Source organism: Balaenoptera borealis (assembly GCF_965194805.1).
Source record: "Balaenoptera borealis genome assembly, chromosome: 11".
Classification (NCBI taxonomy): domain Eukaryota; kingdom Metazoa; phylum Chordata; class Mammalia; order Artiodactyla; family Balaenopteridae; genus Balaenoptera; species Balaenoptera borealis.
In genome coordinates, this window is record NC_138868.1 from 35,467,342 (window position 1) to 35,482,308 (window position 14,967).

The 14,967-nt window shown below is 36.5% G+C and overlaps 1 long non-coding RNA gene across 1 annotated transcript in view; it reads left to right on the top strand.

The window, feature by feature from the left end:
* Positions 1–14,967, top strand: part of LOC309606032 — a 1,194,635-nt gene that overhangs the window by 797,721 nt on the left and 381,947 nt on the right. The window lies entirely within an intron of this gene.

Here is a 14,967-nt window from a genome sequence, read left to right on the forward strand (position 1 = left end):
GCCTTATCACAGTCTATTTATCTAAGCACCTAATCAAGGATATTTATTCCTGTGGTTGCAGTAAAAATGGAAATATCAATGGAGAGCAATTGGTTATTTGAATTTGCTCAGTGTTGAGCAGGAAATCTTGCAGAAATCTTAAGCTTCATCCATTCACACATTCATAAGAGCTCCATCCTTTAGCTAACTCCTTCATAATTGGAAGCTTTTTGGAAAAGAAAAAAAACACTAATATGTTCTCTCTTCGTATGGTGCGGAAAGAAGGAGTAACTTAAGTGGATATGTGAAAAAGATTATAATGCATAAACTAATTGTGAATATAATTACTATGCTGTAAGAATGATTAGCAACTTTGTTTTTGTCTCTAAATGCTGTTTCCAGCTGTATTCACTAGGTGAAATATTTCCATGACCTTGGATTGAAACTTGCACATTTCCTATGACTTTACTCCTTACACGCAGATAATAGATTTATGATTCCATAAAGTTGTAAATGTGGCTTTAATTTAGAGATTAGATGGTCCAGTCTAAGATATTAATTAAGCATTTCAATATTCATTCAAAGGTAAGACTCCCCCCTTACCTGTCCATGCCCCTAAAGTAAAGACTAGTAGACTTCAGGAATGGAGGTATAGTCAGATTTTGCTCCTTTATTCCACTCACTTTTTTGGTCTTTTACACAATAGCGGGAAGGTGTAGGAAGAGGTTTTAAGGGCATAAGTACATTGATACCTTTGTGTGAAATCACATTTATGGTAATAAATCCTAAATTTGTATGACTGGCTTGGATTTCTCCCTTAATTTCTAGGTTTATATTTTCAATTGCCTGTTCAGCATGCCCATTTGCATTTCTAATACTCATCTTAAATTTAAGATGCCCAGTCTGAACTACATTTTTTTCCCAAAACATTTTTCCATTTGCAGTGTACCCCATCTTAGGAAATCATCCTTCTAATTGTTAAGGCCAAAATCTGTGGTATCATTTCTGATTCTTTCTTCTTTTCATAAGTCTGATGTGTCAGAAAGTCCTATTGGTGCTACTTTCAATATACATCCAGAATTCTCCACTCTGTTACTAGTAGAGTCCAAGCCATCATCTTTTCTCACCTGGATTATGGCCTCCTACTGGTCTCCTTGCCTCCACCCTTGCCCCTTTAGTCTTAGTGAGTAGCCAGGTGATTCTAGTTAAAACCCTGAAATGGCTCTGTTTGACTCACAGCAAAAGCCAGAGTTGTTACACTGGCCTATAAGGCCCAACATACTCCAGTACCCATTATCTCTTTGATTTCATTTATGATTAATTTTCCTTATTAGCTTGGCAACAGCCATATTAACTTTTTTTTATTCCTTAAACATGCTAGGAAAATTTCCATCTTTGGAGTCTTTGTACTGCTTCCTCTACTTGGAATGTTCTGTTTCTTTCTTGCTCATATTTCTGTGACTTACTCCATTACCTCCTTCACATCTTTGCTCAGATTGTTACCTTTTCAATGATGCCTACCTCATCTACCCTGGCATTCCTGATCCCCCTTGCTCTGACTTTTGTGTTTATTATCTGTGTCCTCACCCCTCACTAGCCTGACAGTTCTATGAGAGCAGTGATTCATGTTGGTCTTGTGTACTGGTATATCCCCAGCACCTAAAACAGTACTTACACTGTCTAGGAACTCAATAAATATTTATGGATTGAATTTGGTGATGTGCTTTCTTATGTTTGTTGGAAGTTCCCAATACCAGGGACTTTTATCCAATACTTCCTTTGATCCGGGCATTTTCTTGGTGGAAACTGTTGACTCCTTCTTACACTCGTAGATATCCATTGTCCACTCTAGCTTCTTGCTGCCGGGATGCCTCCATTTTTATGTAGCCCTATTCATTAGGACCAAGATGACCTCAAGTGACCCACATTGATCCATGGGAAGCATTCATTTCTTGTCCCAACAAATTGGAAATGCAGGTAAAACCAACGTTATCCTGCTAATCTGGCCTGCTTTATATTCCCAGGTATGAGTCAGACTGAATTAGTCAGAATTCTCCAGAGAAACAAAACAAATAGGATAGTGGCACTAATTTCTGCAATCCCTCTAGTAATGTGGTATTGCTTTCGGTTTATTGTTTTCCCAGGTAGAGACAGTTCTACCTAGGTGGAGGATTCCACTTCGCCTTTCCTACCATAACAGCATAAACTCTACAAGTCAAGAAATCTATGTGAGGATTCTGATTCTGTAAGTTACTGAATATGTGTGTTCCAATTATACATTCCAAAGCTGGGGGAATAACCACAGGATGGGTTGGGAGACTGTATTATTAGGGTCATCAGAGAAACAGAACCAATAGGAGATATATATATATACACACATACGCATGCACATACATACACACACATAATATATTTATACATTTATATTTATAAATTTATTTTAAATATATTTAAATTTAAAAAAATATATGTTTATTTTAAGAAATTGCTCACATGATGGTGCAGGCTTGGTCAGTCTAAAATATCATGAGGGAGGCTGGCAGGCTGGAGACTTAGGTAAGAGCTGTATTCGAGTCCAAAGGCAGTCTGCTGGCAGAATTCCTTCTTGCTTGGAGGAGATCAGCCTTTTGTTCTTTTCAGGTTTTCAGCTGATTTATGAGCACCACCCATATTATAGAGAGTGATCTGCTTTACTCAAAGTCCACTAATTTAAATGTAAATCTCATCCAAAAATACCCTCACAGAAACATCTGGAATAATGTTTAACCAGATATCTGGACACTGTGGTCCAGCCAAATTAACACATAAAATTAACCATCACAGTGACCCACTGGACATACTCTGAGCTGGACCTGAGTTAAAATTCCATCAATCACCTGAATTCTATAAACCCCTACTCTGACTAGTGGATCACAGCAACTTTTTGGGTCTCCTTGAATTAGTGTCAGTTCAGAGCCAAGGTCTAGTAATCTCTCTGAAACTTCTGATGATTTCCTTTTCCCCACTATGCAGTCACCTTGGTAACAGACCTTCCCTTTGGAAAAAACTAGGAGAAAGATTAATAGTATAAAATTTTAGCAGCATAGCTGTGACCTTCCTTAAGGGGACCTGGTCTCCTTTTCATTAAAGGTTGTCTTGATCTGTAAACTGACTCAAGTTTGGGAATGGTTCAAATCCATTTATATGATTCAAGTCAGACTTTCGTGTACTTGACCTTGGATTCTTCCACTTACAGAGATCAAGTAAGAATTTAGTACACTGCTCATATATTTAACTTCTACGGACACCATGCTATCAACTAATGTCATAAGATCTCTGTAAGTCAGACTATTCTGATTACAGCTTTGACTCTGCTATCTATTAAAGTAACCACCTCCATTTTTCCTTTGGAATTTAAATGTCTCTACTTGGCCACTGGCACACTGGGATACAACTGTCTTCATTGCATTTATTTTATTTTATTTTAAAAAAATTTTTTAAACATCTTTATTGGAGTATAATTGCTTTACAATGGTGTGTTAGTTTCTGTTTTATATCAAAGTGAATCAGTTATACATATACATATATTCCCATATCTCTTCCCTCATGCATCTCCCTCCCTCTCACCCTCCCTATCCCACCCTTCTAGCTGGTAACAAAGCACCGAGCTGATCTCCCTGTGCTATGCGGCTGCTTCCCACTAGCTATCTATTTTACATTTGGTAGTGTATATATATGTCCATGCCACTCTATCACTTTGTCGCAGCTTACCCTTCCCCCTCTCTGTATCCTCAAGTCCATTCTCTAGTAGTTCTGTGTCTTTATTCCCATCTTGCCCCTAGGTTCTTCATGACCTTTTTTTTTTTTAGATTCCATATATATGTGTTAGCATATGGTATTTGTTTTTCTCCTTCTGACTTACTTCACTCTGTATGACAGACTCTAGGTCCATCCAACTCACTACAAATAACTCCATTTCATTTCTTTTTATGGCTGAGTAATATTCCATTGTATATATGTGCCACATCTTCTTTATCCATTCATCCGATGATGGACACGTAGGTTGCTTCCATGTCCTGGCTATTGTAAATAGAGCTGCAATGAACATTTTGGTACATGACTCTTTTTGAACTATGGTTTTCTCAGGGTATATGCCCAGTAATGGGATTGTTGGGTCGTATGGTAGTTCTATTTTTAGTTTTTTAAGGAACCTCCATACTGTTTTCCATAGTGGCTGTATCAATTTACATTCCCACCAACAGTGCAAGAGGGTTCCCTTTTCTCCACACCCTCTCCAGCATTTATTGTTTGTAGATTTTTTGATGATGGCCATTCTGACTGGTGTGAGATGATATCTCATTGTAGTTTTGATTTGCATTTCTCTAATGATTAATGATGTTGAGCATTCTTTCATGTGTTTGTTGGCCATCTGTATGTCTTCTTTGGAGAAATGTCTATTTAGGTCTTCTGCCCATTTTTGGATTGGGTTGTTTGTTTTTTTGATATTGAACTGCATGAGCTGCTTGTAAATCTTGGAGATTAATCCTTTGTCAGTTGCTTCATTTGCAAATATTTTCTCCCATTCTGAGGGTTTTCTTTTCATCTTGTTTATGGTTTCCTTTGCTGTGCAAAAGCTTTTAAGTTTCATTAGGTCCCATTTGTTTATTTTTGTTTTTATTTCCATATCTCTAGGAGGTGGGTCAAAAAGGATCTTGCTGTGATTTATGTCATAGAGTGTTCTGCCTATGTTCTCCTCTAAGAGTTTAATAGTGTCTGGCCTTACATTTGGGTCTTCAGTCCATTTTGAGTTTATTTTTGTGTATGGTGTTAGGGAGTGTTCTAATTTCATTCTTTTACACGTAGCTGTCCAGTTTTCACAGCACCACTTATTGAAGAGGCTGTCTTTTCTCCACTGTATATTTTTGCCTCCTTCATCAAATATAAGGTGACCATATGTGCATGTTTTATCTCTGGGCTTTCTATCCCGTTCCATTGATCTATATTTCTGTTTTTTTGCCAGTACCATACTGTCTTGATTACTGTAGCTTTGTAGTATAGTCTGAAGTCAGGGAGCCTGATTTCTCCAGCTCCATTTTTCTTTCTCAAGATTGCTTTGGCTATTCGGGGTCTTTTGTGTCTCCATACAAATTGTGAAATTTTTTGTTCTAGTTCTGTGAAAAATGCCAGTGGTAGTTTGATAGGGATTGCATTGAACCTGTAGATTGCTTTGAGTAGCATAGTCATTTTCACAATGTTGATTCTTCCAATCCAAGAACATGGTATATCTCTCCCATCTGTTTGTATCATCTTTAATTTCTTTCATCAATGTCTTATAGTTTTCTGCATACAGATCTTTTGTCTCCTTAGGTAGGTTTATTCCTAGATATTTTATTCTTTTTGTTGCAGTGGTAAATGGGAGCGTTTTCTTAATTTCACTTTCAGATTTTTCATCATTAGTGTATAAGAATGCAAGAGATTTCTGTGCATTAATTTTGTATCCTGCAACTTTACCAGATTCATTGATTAGCTCTAGTAGTTTTCTGGTAGCATCTTTAGGATTCTCTGTGTATAGTATCATGTCATCTGCAAACAGTGACAGCTTTACTTCTTCTTTTCCGATTTGGATTCCTTTTATTTCTTTTTCTTCTCTGATTGCTGTGGCTAACACTTCCAAAACTATGTTGAATAATAGTGGTGAGAGTTGGCAACCTTGTCTTGTTCCTCATCTTAGTGGAAATGGTTTCAGTTTTTCACCATTGAGAACGATGTTGGCTGTGGGTTTGTCATATGTGGCCTTTATTATGTTGAGGAACGTTCCCTCTGTGCCTACTTTCTGGAGGGTTTTTATAAATGCATGTTGAATTTTGTTGAAAGCTTTCTCTGCATCTATTGAGATGATCATATGGTTTTTCTCCTTCAATTTGTTAATATGGTGTATCACATTGTTTGCTTTGCATATATTGAAGAATCCTTGCATTCCTTGCATTTAGATTTCCCAATTCAAAAAACTCATCCTTAAGATTCTCGCTGTCCAGAACCACTCCATGTACCAAAATCTGTATTAGTCAGTGTTCTCCAGAGAAACAGAACCAATAGGATATAGATATAGTTATAGGTATAGATATATGGAAAGAGAGAAAGAGAGATTTTAAAGAATTGGTTCATGTAATTTTGGTGCCAGAAAGTCCTAAGCCCATAGGGCAAGGTGACAAGCTGGAGATTCAGGTAAGAATGGATATTTTGGTCTTGAGTCTGAAGGCTGGAAACTTAGGCAGAATATTTATGTTGTAGTCTGGAGGCAGAATTATTTCTTTGGGAATTTTCAGTCTTTGCTCTTAAGGCCTTCAACTGATTGGATGAGACCCACCCACATTATGGAGAGTAATCTGCTTTACTCAAAGTCTACTGATTTAAATATTAGTCACAACTGAAAAAAAAAATACCTTTACAGCAAAATCTAGATTGTGTTTGACCAAAAAACTAACTGAGCTCCATAACCTAGCCAAGTTGATAAATAAAATTAACCATTACACAGGCCTAATCATCTGGGGAACCTTAAGGAATACAATTCTGGTTCTCTAAGTTGTACCAAGGAAGCACCTTTAAGTAAGCTTGAGGCAAAAGAAGTACCATTTTACTTTCCTTCCTTGTTTGGAGGTTGGGAACTCACAGCATGTAAGAGCCTTTTTCAAAAATGTATTTTCACAAATCTTCTCTTTGGTTTTCTGACATGGTTTCCTTTAATCACTTTTATTGAGGTAGAACTTACATATGATATATTTCCCCAATTAAGTATACAATCTAATGAGTTTTTTTTTTAACATCTTTATTGGAGTATAATTGCTTTACAATGTTATGTTAGTTTCTGCTGTATAACAAAGTGAATCAGCTATACGTATACATATATCCCCATATCCTCTCCCTCTTGTGTCTCCCTCCCACCCTCCCTATCCCACCCCTCTAGGTGGTCACAAAGCACCGAGTTGATATCCCTGTGCTATGCAGCTGCTTCCCACTAGCTATTTATTTTACATTTGGTAGTGTATATATGTTGATGCCACTCTCTCACTTCGTCCCAGCTTACCCAGATACATACAGTCATGAAACTACTTACCTCTGTGATCTTGAGTAAGTTGCTTAAATTGCATTTTTCCTTTAAAAAATTACTTCTCATTTTCAGTAAAATTTAAATTCCTTATAGAGTTATGGAAATTGAAAGATATGGCCATAAATCACCTAGTGTAAGGTGTGGCACATACTAAGATCTTGATTAATGTTGGTTCCCCATTTGTCCTCCTACTGATGGCAGAGGCTAGCTTTCATATATTTTAACATGCCTTAGCAACTCATATGGGGCAAGGCACATAGAAGATGCTGAGTAAATATTTGTGGAATGAACAAGTAAGTCAAGTGCCCTAAACACACAGAAGAGAAATCAATTAATTATAAATTAATTAAGATCATCATATTTCCTTTCCTTCATCTCTGCACTTACCAAGCAACTTTCTCATATTAATTCAGTTTCCAAGAAATCTTCCCTACTAGGAAAAGAACACACTATCCACTTGACTTGAGAATTTTGGTCCATGAGGCAATAATGTTTCTCATTATAAATGAAGAAATTAGATTTCAAGTTGCTAATCAATATCTAGTGAGTTTGATTTCCATTAACTAGTCCCCTTAAATCTAATCAACCTTGAATAAATGAATAGGAGAGAACGTTCAACATTGAAAAGATAAGAATCAGGTCTTTGCCCATGGAGACTTTGAAAGGAACCATATAAGATACCAACAACCTTTCTACTGAGAAGTTGGTAAGTCTGAGTTTAGCACTGTGTGTACCAGAGATACCAGGGTTGGGCCTACCCTTTCCAATCACTTTAATATTGTTTTTATTTTTTCAGGAAAATTGCTACCAAATGAAATATAACCTCTCTAAAAAATATAGAGAGCCTCAATATAAGATGGTTCTATCAGTTGTTGACTGCATTCCACTAGGATCCCTCTGTTCTCTTCAGCCATAACAAACTACTTTTTGCTCCTTTCTGCCTCTGTCTTCTCTCAGGCCTGAAATGCCTTCTTTTCATCTTTACCTAAACAAATAAGTAAGTTAAACAATGTTCAAGTCCTGATTCAAGTCTCCTTCCTCCCTGGAGCTTACCTTGATGAGGCTGGTTTGTTATTCTCTGTTTTCTTTAATAGGTCTTTGAACCTATGATACTTGATATTCATGTAACTTGTTCTTTCAGACAGAACTCTTTATAATGCAATGACAGAAACCTAGTGGTGGTAAACAGTCTTCTAGATGACTCCTAAATGTCTTCACCTTTGGTATTCATCTCTTTGAATGTTTTTTTTCCCCCCACTGAATTAAGGCTGACCCTGTGTGACCTATAGAATATGGCAGAAGTGATGGTATGACTTTCAAGTTTAGTTGGTTAGGTTGTAAAAGGCATTGCAGCCTTGGCCTTGGACTCTTGGGTAGCTCACTCTGAAAGAAGCTAGCTATCATGCTATGAGGACACTCAAGCAGCCCTGTGGAAATGCCCTTGTTGAAAGAAACTGAGACCCTCTAGCCTACAGCCAGCATGAATCTGTCAGCCATGTAAGTGAGTCATCTTAGAAAGGGATTCTCCATTTCAGTCAAGCCATTGGATGACTGTAGTACCAGTCAACATCTAAGGGCAACAATATGAGAGACTCTGAACCAGAACATTCCATCTGAGCCACCCTATATTCCTGACTGTTAGAAACTGTGAGATATAATGTGATTTTTTTTTTTGCTTTAAGCCATTAAAGTTGGAATAATTCATTCTGAGCATTATGAGCAATTGTTAACTAATATGCTAATTCAAATTGGTTCAAGGAAAAACAAGTATTGTTCACAAAACAGAAAAGTCCAGGGGCATGGATTTAAGGATGGATGTACTGGAGGAGGGAAGGATTGGGAGTCTGGGATTAGCAGATGAAAACTATTATATATAGGATGGATAAGCAACAAGGTCCTACTGTATAGCACAGAGAATTATATTCAATATCATGTGATAAACCATAATGGAAAAGAATATGAAAAAGAATAGATATATATGTATAACTGAGTCACTTTGCTGTGCAACAGAAGTTAACACAACGCTGTGAACCAACTATACTTCTGTAAAATTTTTAAAGAAAGGATAGATGTATTTAGATACAAACAATTGTTGTTAGGAATATGTTTATTCCCATATCTTTTATAGAAGACAAACGACATCTTTTTCCCTCTGTGGGCTTCTTTCTTCAGACAGATTCTGCTTATGAATTTGCATAGATGAGTAGGAGTAACTCCATATATACATCCTAACATGTTAGCAACTCAGAGAAACTTTTGTCTCTTTCCCAAAAGTTTAAGCATATGACTAAGATTGAGTCTTTTTAGCCTGCTTTGTGTTGGGTACACTTGGGGCCAGAGGATAGATCTGTGGATGTTATAACTGAGTCATTTAATCATCCTTGAAGCAAGATGACAGGGTAGACTCCCACAGAAGAAGCTCTCAGGAGAGAGAGCGATGATATTTCAAAGAACAGATAAGGTGCTATATCTGAAACATAGATGCTGGACAGGCAAAATTATAGTCATCAACTGCAAACACATAAAATGGAATAATCTTCCAAAAACCCTACTTCAATCATGTTTCTCAGAATGTCAAGGCCATTTAGTGCCGTTAAATTTTCTTTATTAAATATTTCTTTGAAAGCTGGGAAAGGTAACATGTTCGCATTTCAACCAGTCTAATATTACAAAGAAATTGTCATGGTTAGATAAGTTATACTGATTAATTCATAAAACATGAATTGAGCACCTCCTACATACTTTGACACGATGTTAGGTGCTACAAATTCAGTGGTGAACAAGAGAAGCTCAGTTGGTCCCTGCCCTCCTACTGTGTGTAATGTAGTGTGAAAAAAAATCCCCCCAAACATTGAAGAAGTAATTATATGATGAATATCTTAAATACAATGTTAAGTGCTATCAAGGAAAAATACAAGACTCCGTGGGAGCATAAAATTGTCTGATGCTCAATAAATAAACATGAGGTTCAGATAACAGACTTGGTGTCTAAGCCCTCAGGTGAAATCCTTGTGTTGTTTCTGCGTAACTGAGTGACTTTGTGTTAAACACTTAACTTCTCCAAGTCCTACTTCCTTCATAAAATCACCTTTATGAAGATTAAGTAAGATATTGCAAGTAATGTGCTTAGTGCATTGCTCAGCTTATAATAAATGCTCAATAGTTGCTACTTTTTTATTTTGCACACAGGACTTGGCATAGTGCCATGGATTAGCAAATGTTCGAAGATGTATGCTAAATGAGTAGGAACCCTCCAAGCACCTGTCTGCATGACTCTCCCCCACCTTCTTTAGGTGTTTAGTCCAATGTCACCATCTCATTCTGTCTAGATTGAAACCCCCGCCTTGACCTTACATTTTCTGTTGCCTTATCTGTTTATAAGTCATTCTCCATACACTTATCACCATCTGATATACTATATATTTTTCTTATTTATGGCCTGTTTCCCCAATAGAATGTAACCTTGATGAAATTCTAGATTTTTGTTTATTTTGTTCATTGATATTCCTACAGAACCTCAAACAATTCCTGTTAAGTAGTAGGCACTGAATATATACTGAGCACAGCAATTGAATTTATTGATCACTTTTTGTATGCCAGGCACTGTTTTAGTGTTTTATATGTATTCTTGCATTAACAGTGGGTATCAAGACACTTAAAAAATGTCTGAGCACACACACAGGCTCAACATGAGCTGTGCTTTTGGACATGGGCAATGTACATGCTCAGCAGTCCTGCCAAACTTCCCATCTCCTTGGGATCTCCCTTGTTGAAGTTCCATGGGTACTCCAGTCCTACCTTTACTCTATATAAATAATATGCTTACTTATATGACATGGTGTTCGGTGTTTGCTGAGCTATTTCTTAATGTGCTTGGGAGAGGAGGATTGCCAGGAAGAATAAGATTCTGAGGTCACATATACCATTACAAGTATTTGTCAGCTTAGCCCACCTGACCCCTAACCCTGTGGGGAAAAAACACAGTTTTCTCGTTATCTTTTTACTTCCTTTAGTTTTCTCATGGGCACAAATATGTTTAACTTTTAAATTAATACCTCATCCATATAAACTTCCTCAACTTGCACATATTATTATCCCTACTTCCCACACATTCTACTGAATCTGAAATAAATGTTTATGGAATTGTTTCCAAAGTGTCCAGAGTTTTAAGTGAAGCACAGTTCTCTGTCTGTATCTTCTGAATTATCTTGGTCTTCAAATCTCTGTAGTTATTTTTTAAAAATTCATACCTTTATTAACTCCTTCTAGATAAAAAATAGTCAAAAGATTATATATGCATAAAATTGAACTTTTGCCTCCCAGATCTATTCTCCAGACATAAATTTTAAGGTTTTTGTGCATATTGTCGGAAATTTTCTTTTTTTAAAATTTAATTTTATTTACTTTTTATACAGCAGGTTCTTATTAGTCATCCATTTTATACACATCAGTGTATACATGTCAATCCCAATCTCCCAATTCATCGCACCACCACCTCCACCCCCCGCTGCTTTCCCCCCCTTGGTGTTCATACGTTTGTTCTCTACATCTGTGTCTCTATTTCTGCCCTGCAAACCAGTTCATCTGTACCATTTTTCTAGGTTCCACATATATGGGTTAATATACAATATTTGTTTTTCTCTTTCTGACTTACTTCACTCTGTATGACAGTCTCTAGATTCATCCACTTCTCTACAAATGACCCAATTTCGTTCCTTTTTATGGCTGAGTAATATTCCATTGTATATATGTACCACATCTTCTTTATCCATTCGTCTGTTGATGGGCATTTAGGTTGCTTCCATGACCTGGCGATTGTAAATTAGCACAGCAACGAACATTGGGGTGCATGTGTCTTTTTGAATTATGGTTTTCTCTGGGTATATGCCCAGTAGTGGGATTGCTGGGTCATATAGTAATTCTACTTTTAGTTTTTAAAGGAACCTTCATACTGTTCTTCATTGTGGCTGTATCAATTTACATTCCTACCAGCAGTGCAGGAGGGTTCCCTTTTCTCCACACCTTCTCCAGCATTTGTTGTTTGTAGATTTTCTGATGATGGCCATTCTAACTGGTGTGAGATGATACCTCATTGTAGTTTTGATTTGCATTTCTCTAATAATTAGTAATGTTGAGCAGCTTTTCATGTGCTTCTTAGCCATCTGTATGTCCTCTTTGGAGAAATGTCTATTTAGGTCTTCTGCCCATTTTCTGATTGAGTTGTTTGTTTTTTTAATATTGAGCTGCATGAGCTGTTTATATATTTTGGAGGTTAATCCTTTGTCCGTTGATTCATTAGCAAATATTTTTTCCCATTCTGAGGGTTGTCTTTTCGTCTTGTTTGTAGTTTGCTTTGTAAAAGCTTTTAAGTTTCATTAGGTCCCATTTGTTTATTTTTGTTTTTATTTCCATTACTCTAAGAGGTGCATCAAAAAAGATCTTGCTGTGACTTATGTCAAAGAGTGTTCTTCCTATGTTTTCCTCTAAGAGTTTTATGGTGTCTGGTCTTACATTTAAGTCTCTAATCCATTTTGAGTTTTTTTTTGTGTATGGTGTTAGGGAGTGTTTTAATTTCATTCTTTTACATGTAGCTGTCCAGTTTTCACAGCACCACTCATTGAAGAGGCTGTCTTTTCTCCACTGTATATTCTTGCCTCCTTCATCAAATATAAGGTGACCATATGTGCATGTTTTATCTCTGGGCTTTCTATCCCATTCCATTGATCTATATTTCTGTTTTTTTGCCAGTACCATACTGTCTTAATTACTGTAGCTTTGTAGTATAGTCTGAAGTCAGGGAGTCTGATTCCTCTAGCTCAGTTTTTTTCCCTCAAGAGCTCTTTGGCTATTTGGGGTCTTTTGTGTCTCCATACAAATTTTAAGATTTTTTGTTCTAGTTCTGTAAAAAATGCCATTGGTATTTTGATAAGGATTGCACTGAATCTGTAGATTGTCTTGGGTATTATAGTCATTTTCACAATATTGATTCTTCCAATCCAAGAACATGGAATATCTCTCCATCTGTTGGTATCATCATCTTTAATTTCTTTCGACAGTGTCTTATAGTTTTCTGCATACAGGTCTTTTGTCTCCCTAGGTAGGTTGATTCCTAGGTATTTTATTCATTTTGTTGCAATGGTAAATGGGAGTGTTTCCTTAATTTCTCTTTCAGATTTTTCATCATTAGTGTATAGGAATGCAAGAGATTTCTGTGCATTAGTTTTGTATTCTGCAACTTCACCAAATTCATGGATTAGTTCTAGTAGTTTTCTGGTGGCATCTTTAGGATTCTCTATGTATAGTATCATGTCGTCTGCAAACAGTGACAATTTTACTTCTTCTTTTCCAATTTGTATTCCTTTTATTTCTTTTTCTTCTCTGATTGCCATGGCTAGGACTTCCAGAACTATGTTGAATAATAGTGGTGAGAGTGGACATCCTTGTCTGTTCCTGATCTTAGAGAAAATGCTTTCAGTTTTTCACCATTGAGAATGATGTTTGCTGTGGGTTTGTCATATATGGCCTTTATTATGTTGAGGTAGGTTCCCTCTATGCCCACTTTCTGGAAAGTTTTTATCATAAGTGGGTGTTGAATTTTGTCAAAAGCTTTTTCTGCATCTATTGAGATGATCATATGGGTTTTTTTCTTCAATTTGTTAATATGGTGTATCACATTGATTGATTTGTGTATATTGGAAAATGCTTGCATCCCTGGGATAAATTCCACTTGATCATGGTGTTTGATCCTTTTAATGTGTTGTTGGATTCTGTTTGCTAGTATTTTGTTGAGGATTTTTGCATCTATATTCATCACTGATATTGATTGGTCTGTACTTTTCTTTTTTGTAGTATCTTTGTCTGGTTTTGGTATCAGGGTGATGGTGGCCTCACAGAATGAGTTTGGGAGTTTTCCTTTGTCTGCAATTTTTTGGAAGAGTTTGAGAAGGAGGGGTGTTAGCTCTTCTCTAAATGTTTGATAGAATTCACCTGTGAAGCCATCTGGTCCTGGGCTTTTGTTTGTTGGAAGATTTTTAATCACAGTTTCAATTTCAGTGCTTGTGATTGGTCTGTTCATATTTTCTATTTCTTCCTGGTTCAGTCTCGGTAGGTTGTGCATTTCTAAGAATCTGTCCATTTCTTCCAGGTTGTCCATTTTATTGGCATAGAGTTGCTTGTAGTAATCTCTTGTAATCCTTTGTTTTTCTGCAGTGTCAGTTGTGATTTCTCTTTCATTTCTAAGTTTAGAGGATTAAAATTAAAATCCTCTAAAAAGGATTTGAGTCCTCCCCCTCTTTTTCTTGATGAGTCTGGCTAATGGTTTATCAATTTTGTTTATCTTCTCAAAGAACCAGCTTTTAGTTTTATTGATCTTTGCTATTGTTTTCTTTGTTTCTATTTCATTTATTTCTGCTCTGATCTTTATGATTTATTTCCTTCTGCTAACTGCGGGGGTTTTTTTGTTCTTCTTTCTCTAGTTCCTTTAGGTGTAACGTTAGATTGCTTATTTGAGATTTTTCTTGTTTCTTGAGGTAAGCTTGTATAGCTGTAAACTTCCCTCTTAGAACTGCTTTTGCTGCCTCCCATAGGTTTTGGATCGTCGTGTTTTCATTGTCATTTGTCTCTAGGTATTTTTTGATTTCCTCTTTTATTTCTTCAGTGATCTCTTGGTTATTTAGTAACGTATTGTTTAGCCTCCATGTGGTTGTGCTTTTTACGTTTTTTCCCCCTATAATTGATTTCTAATCTCGTAGCGTTGTGGTCAGAAAAGATGCTTGATATGCTTTCAATTTTCTTAAATTTACTGAGGCTTGATTTGTGACCCAAGATGTAATCTATCCTGGAGAATGTTCCATGCGCACTTGAGAAGAAAGTGTAATCTGCAGTTTTTGGATTGAATGTCC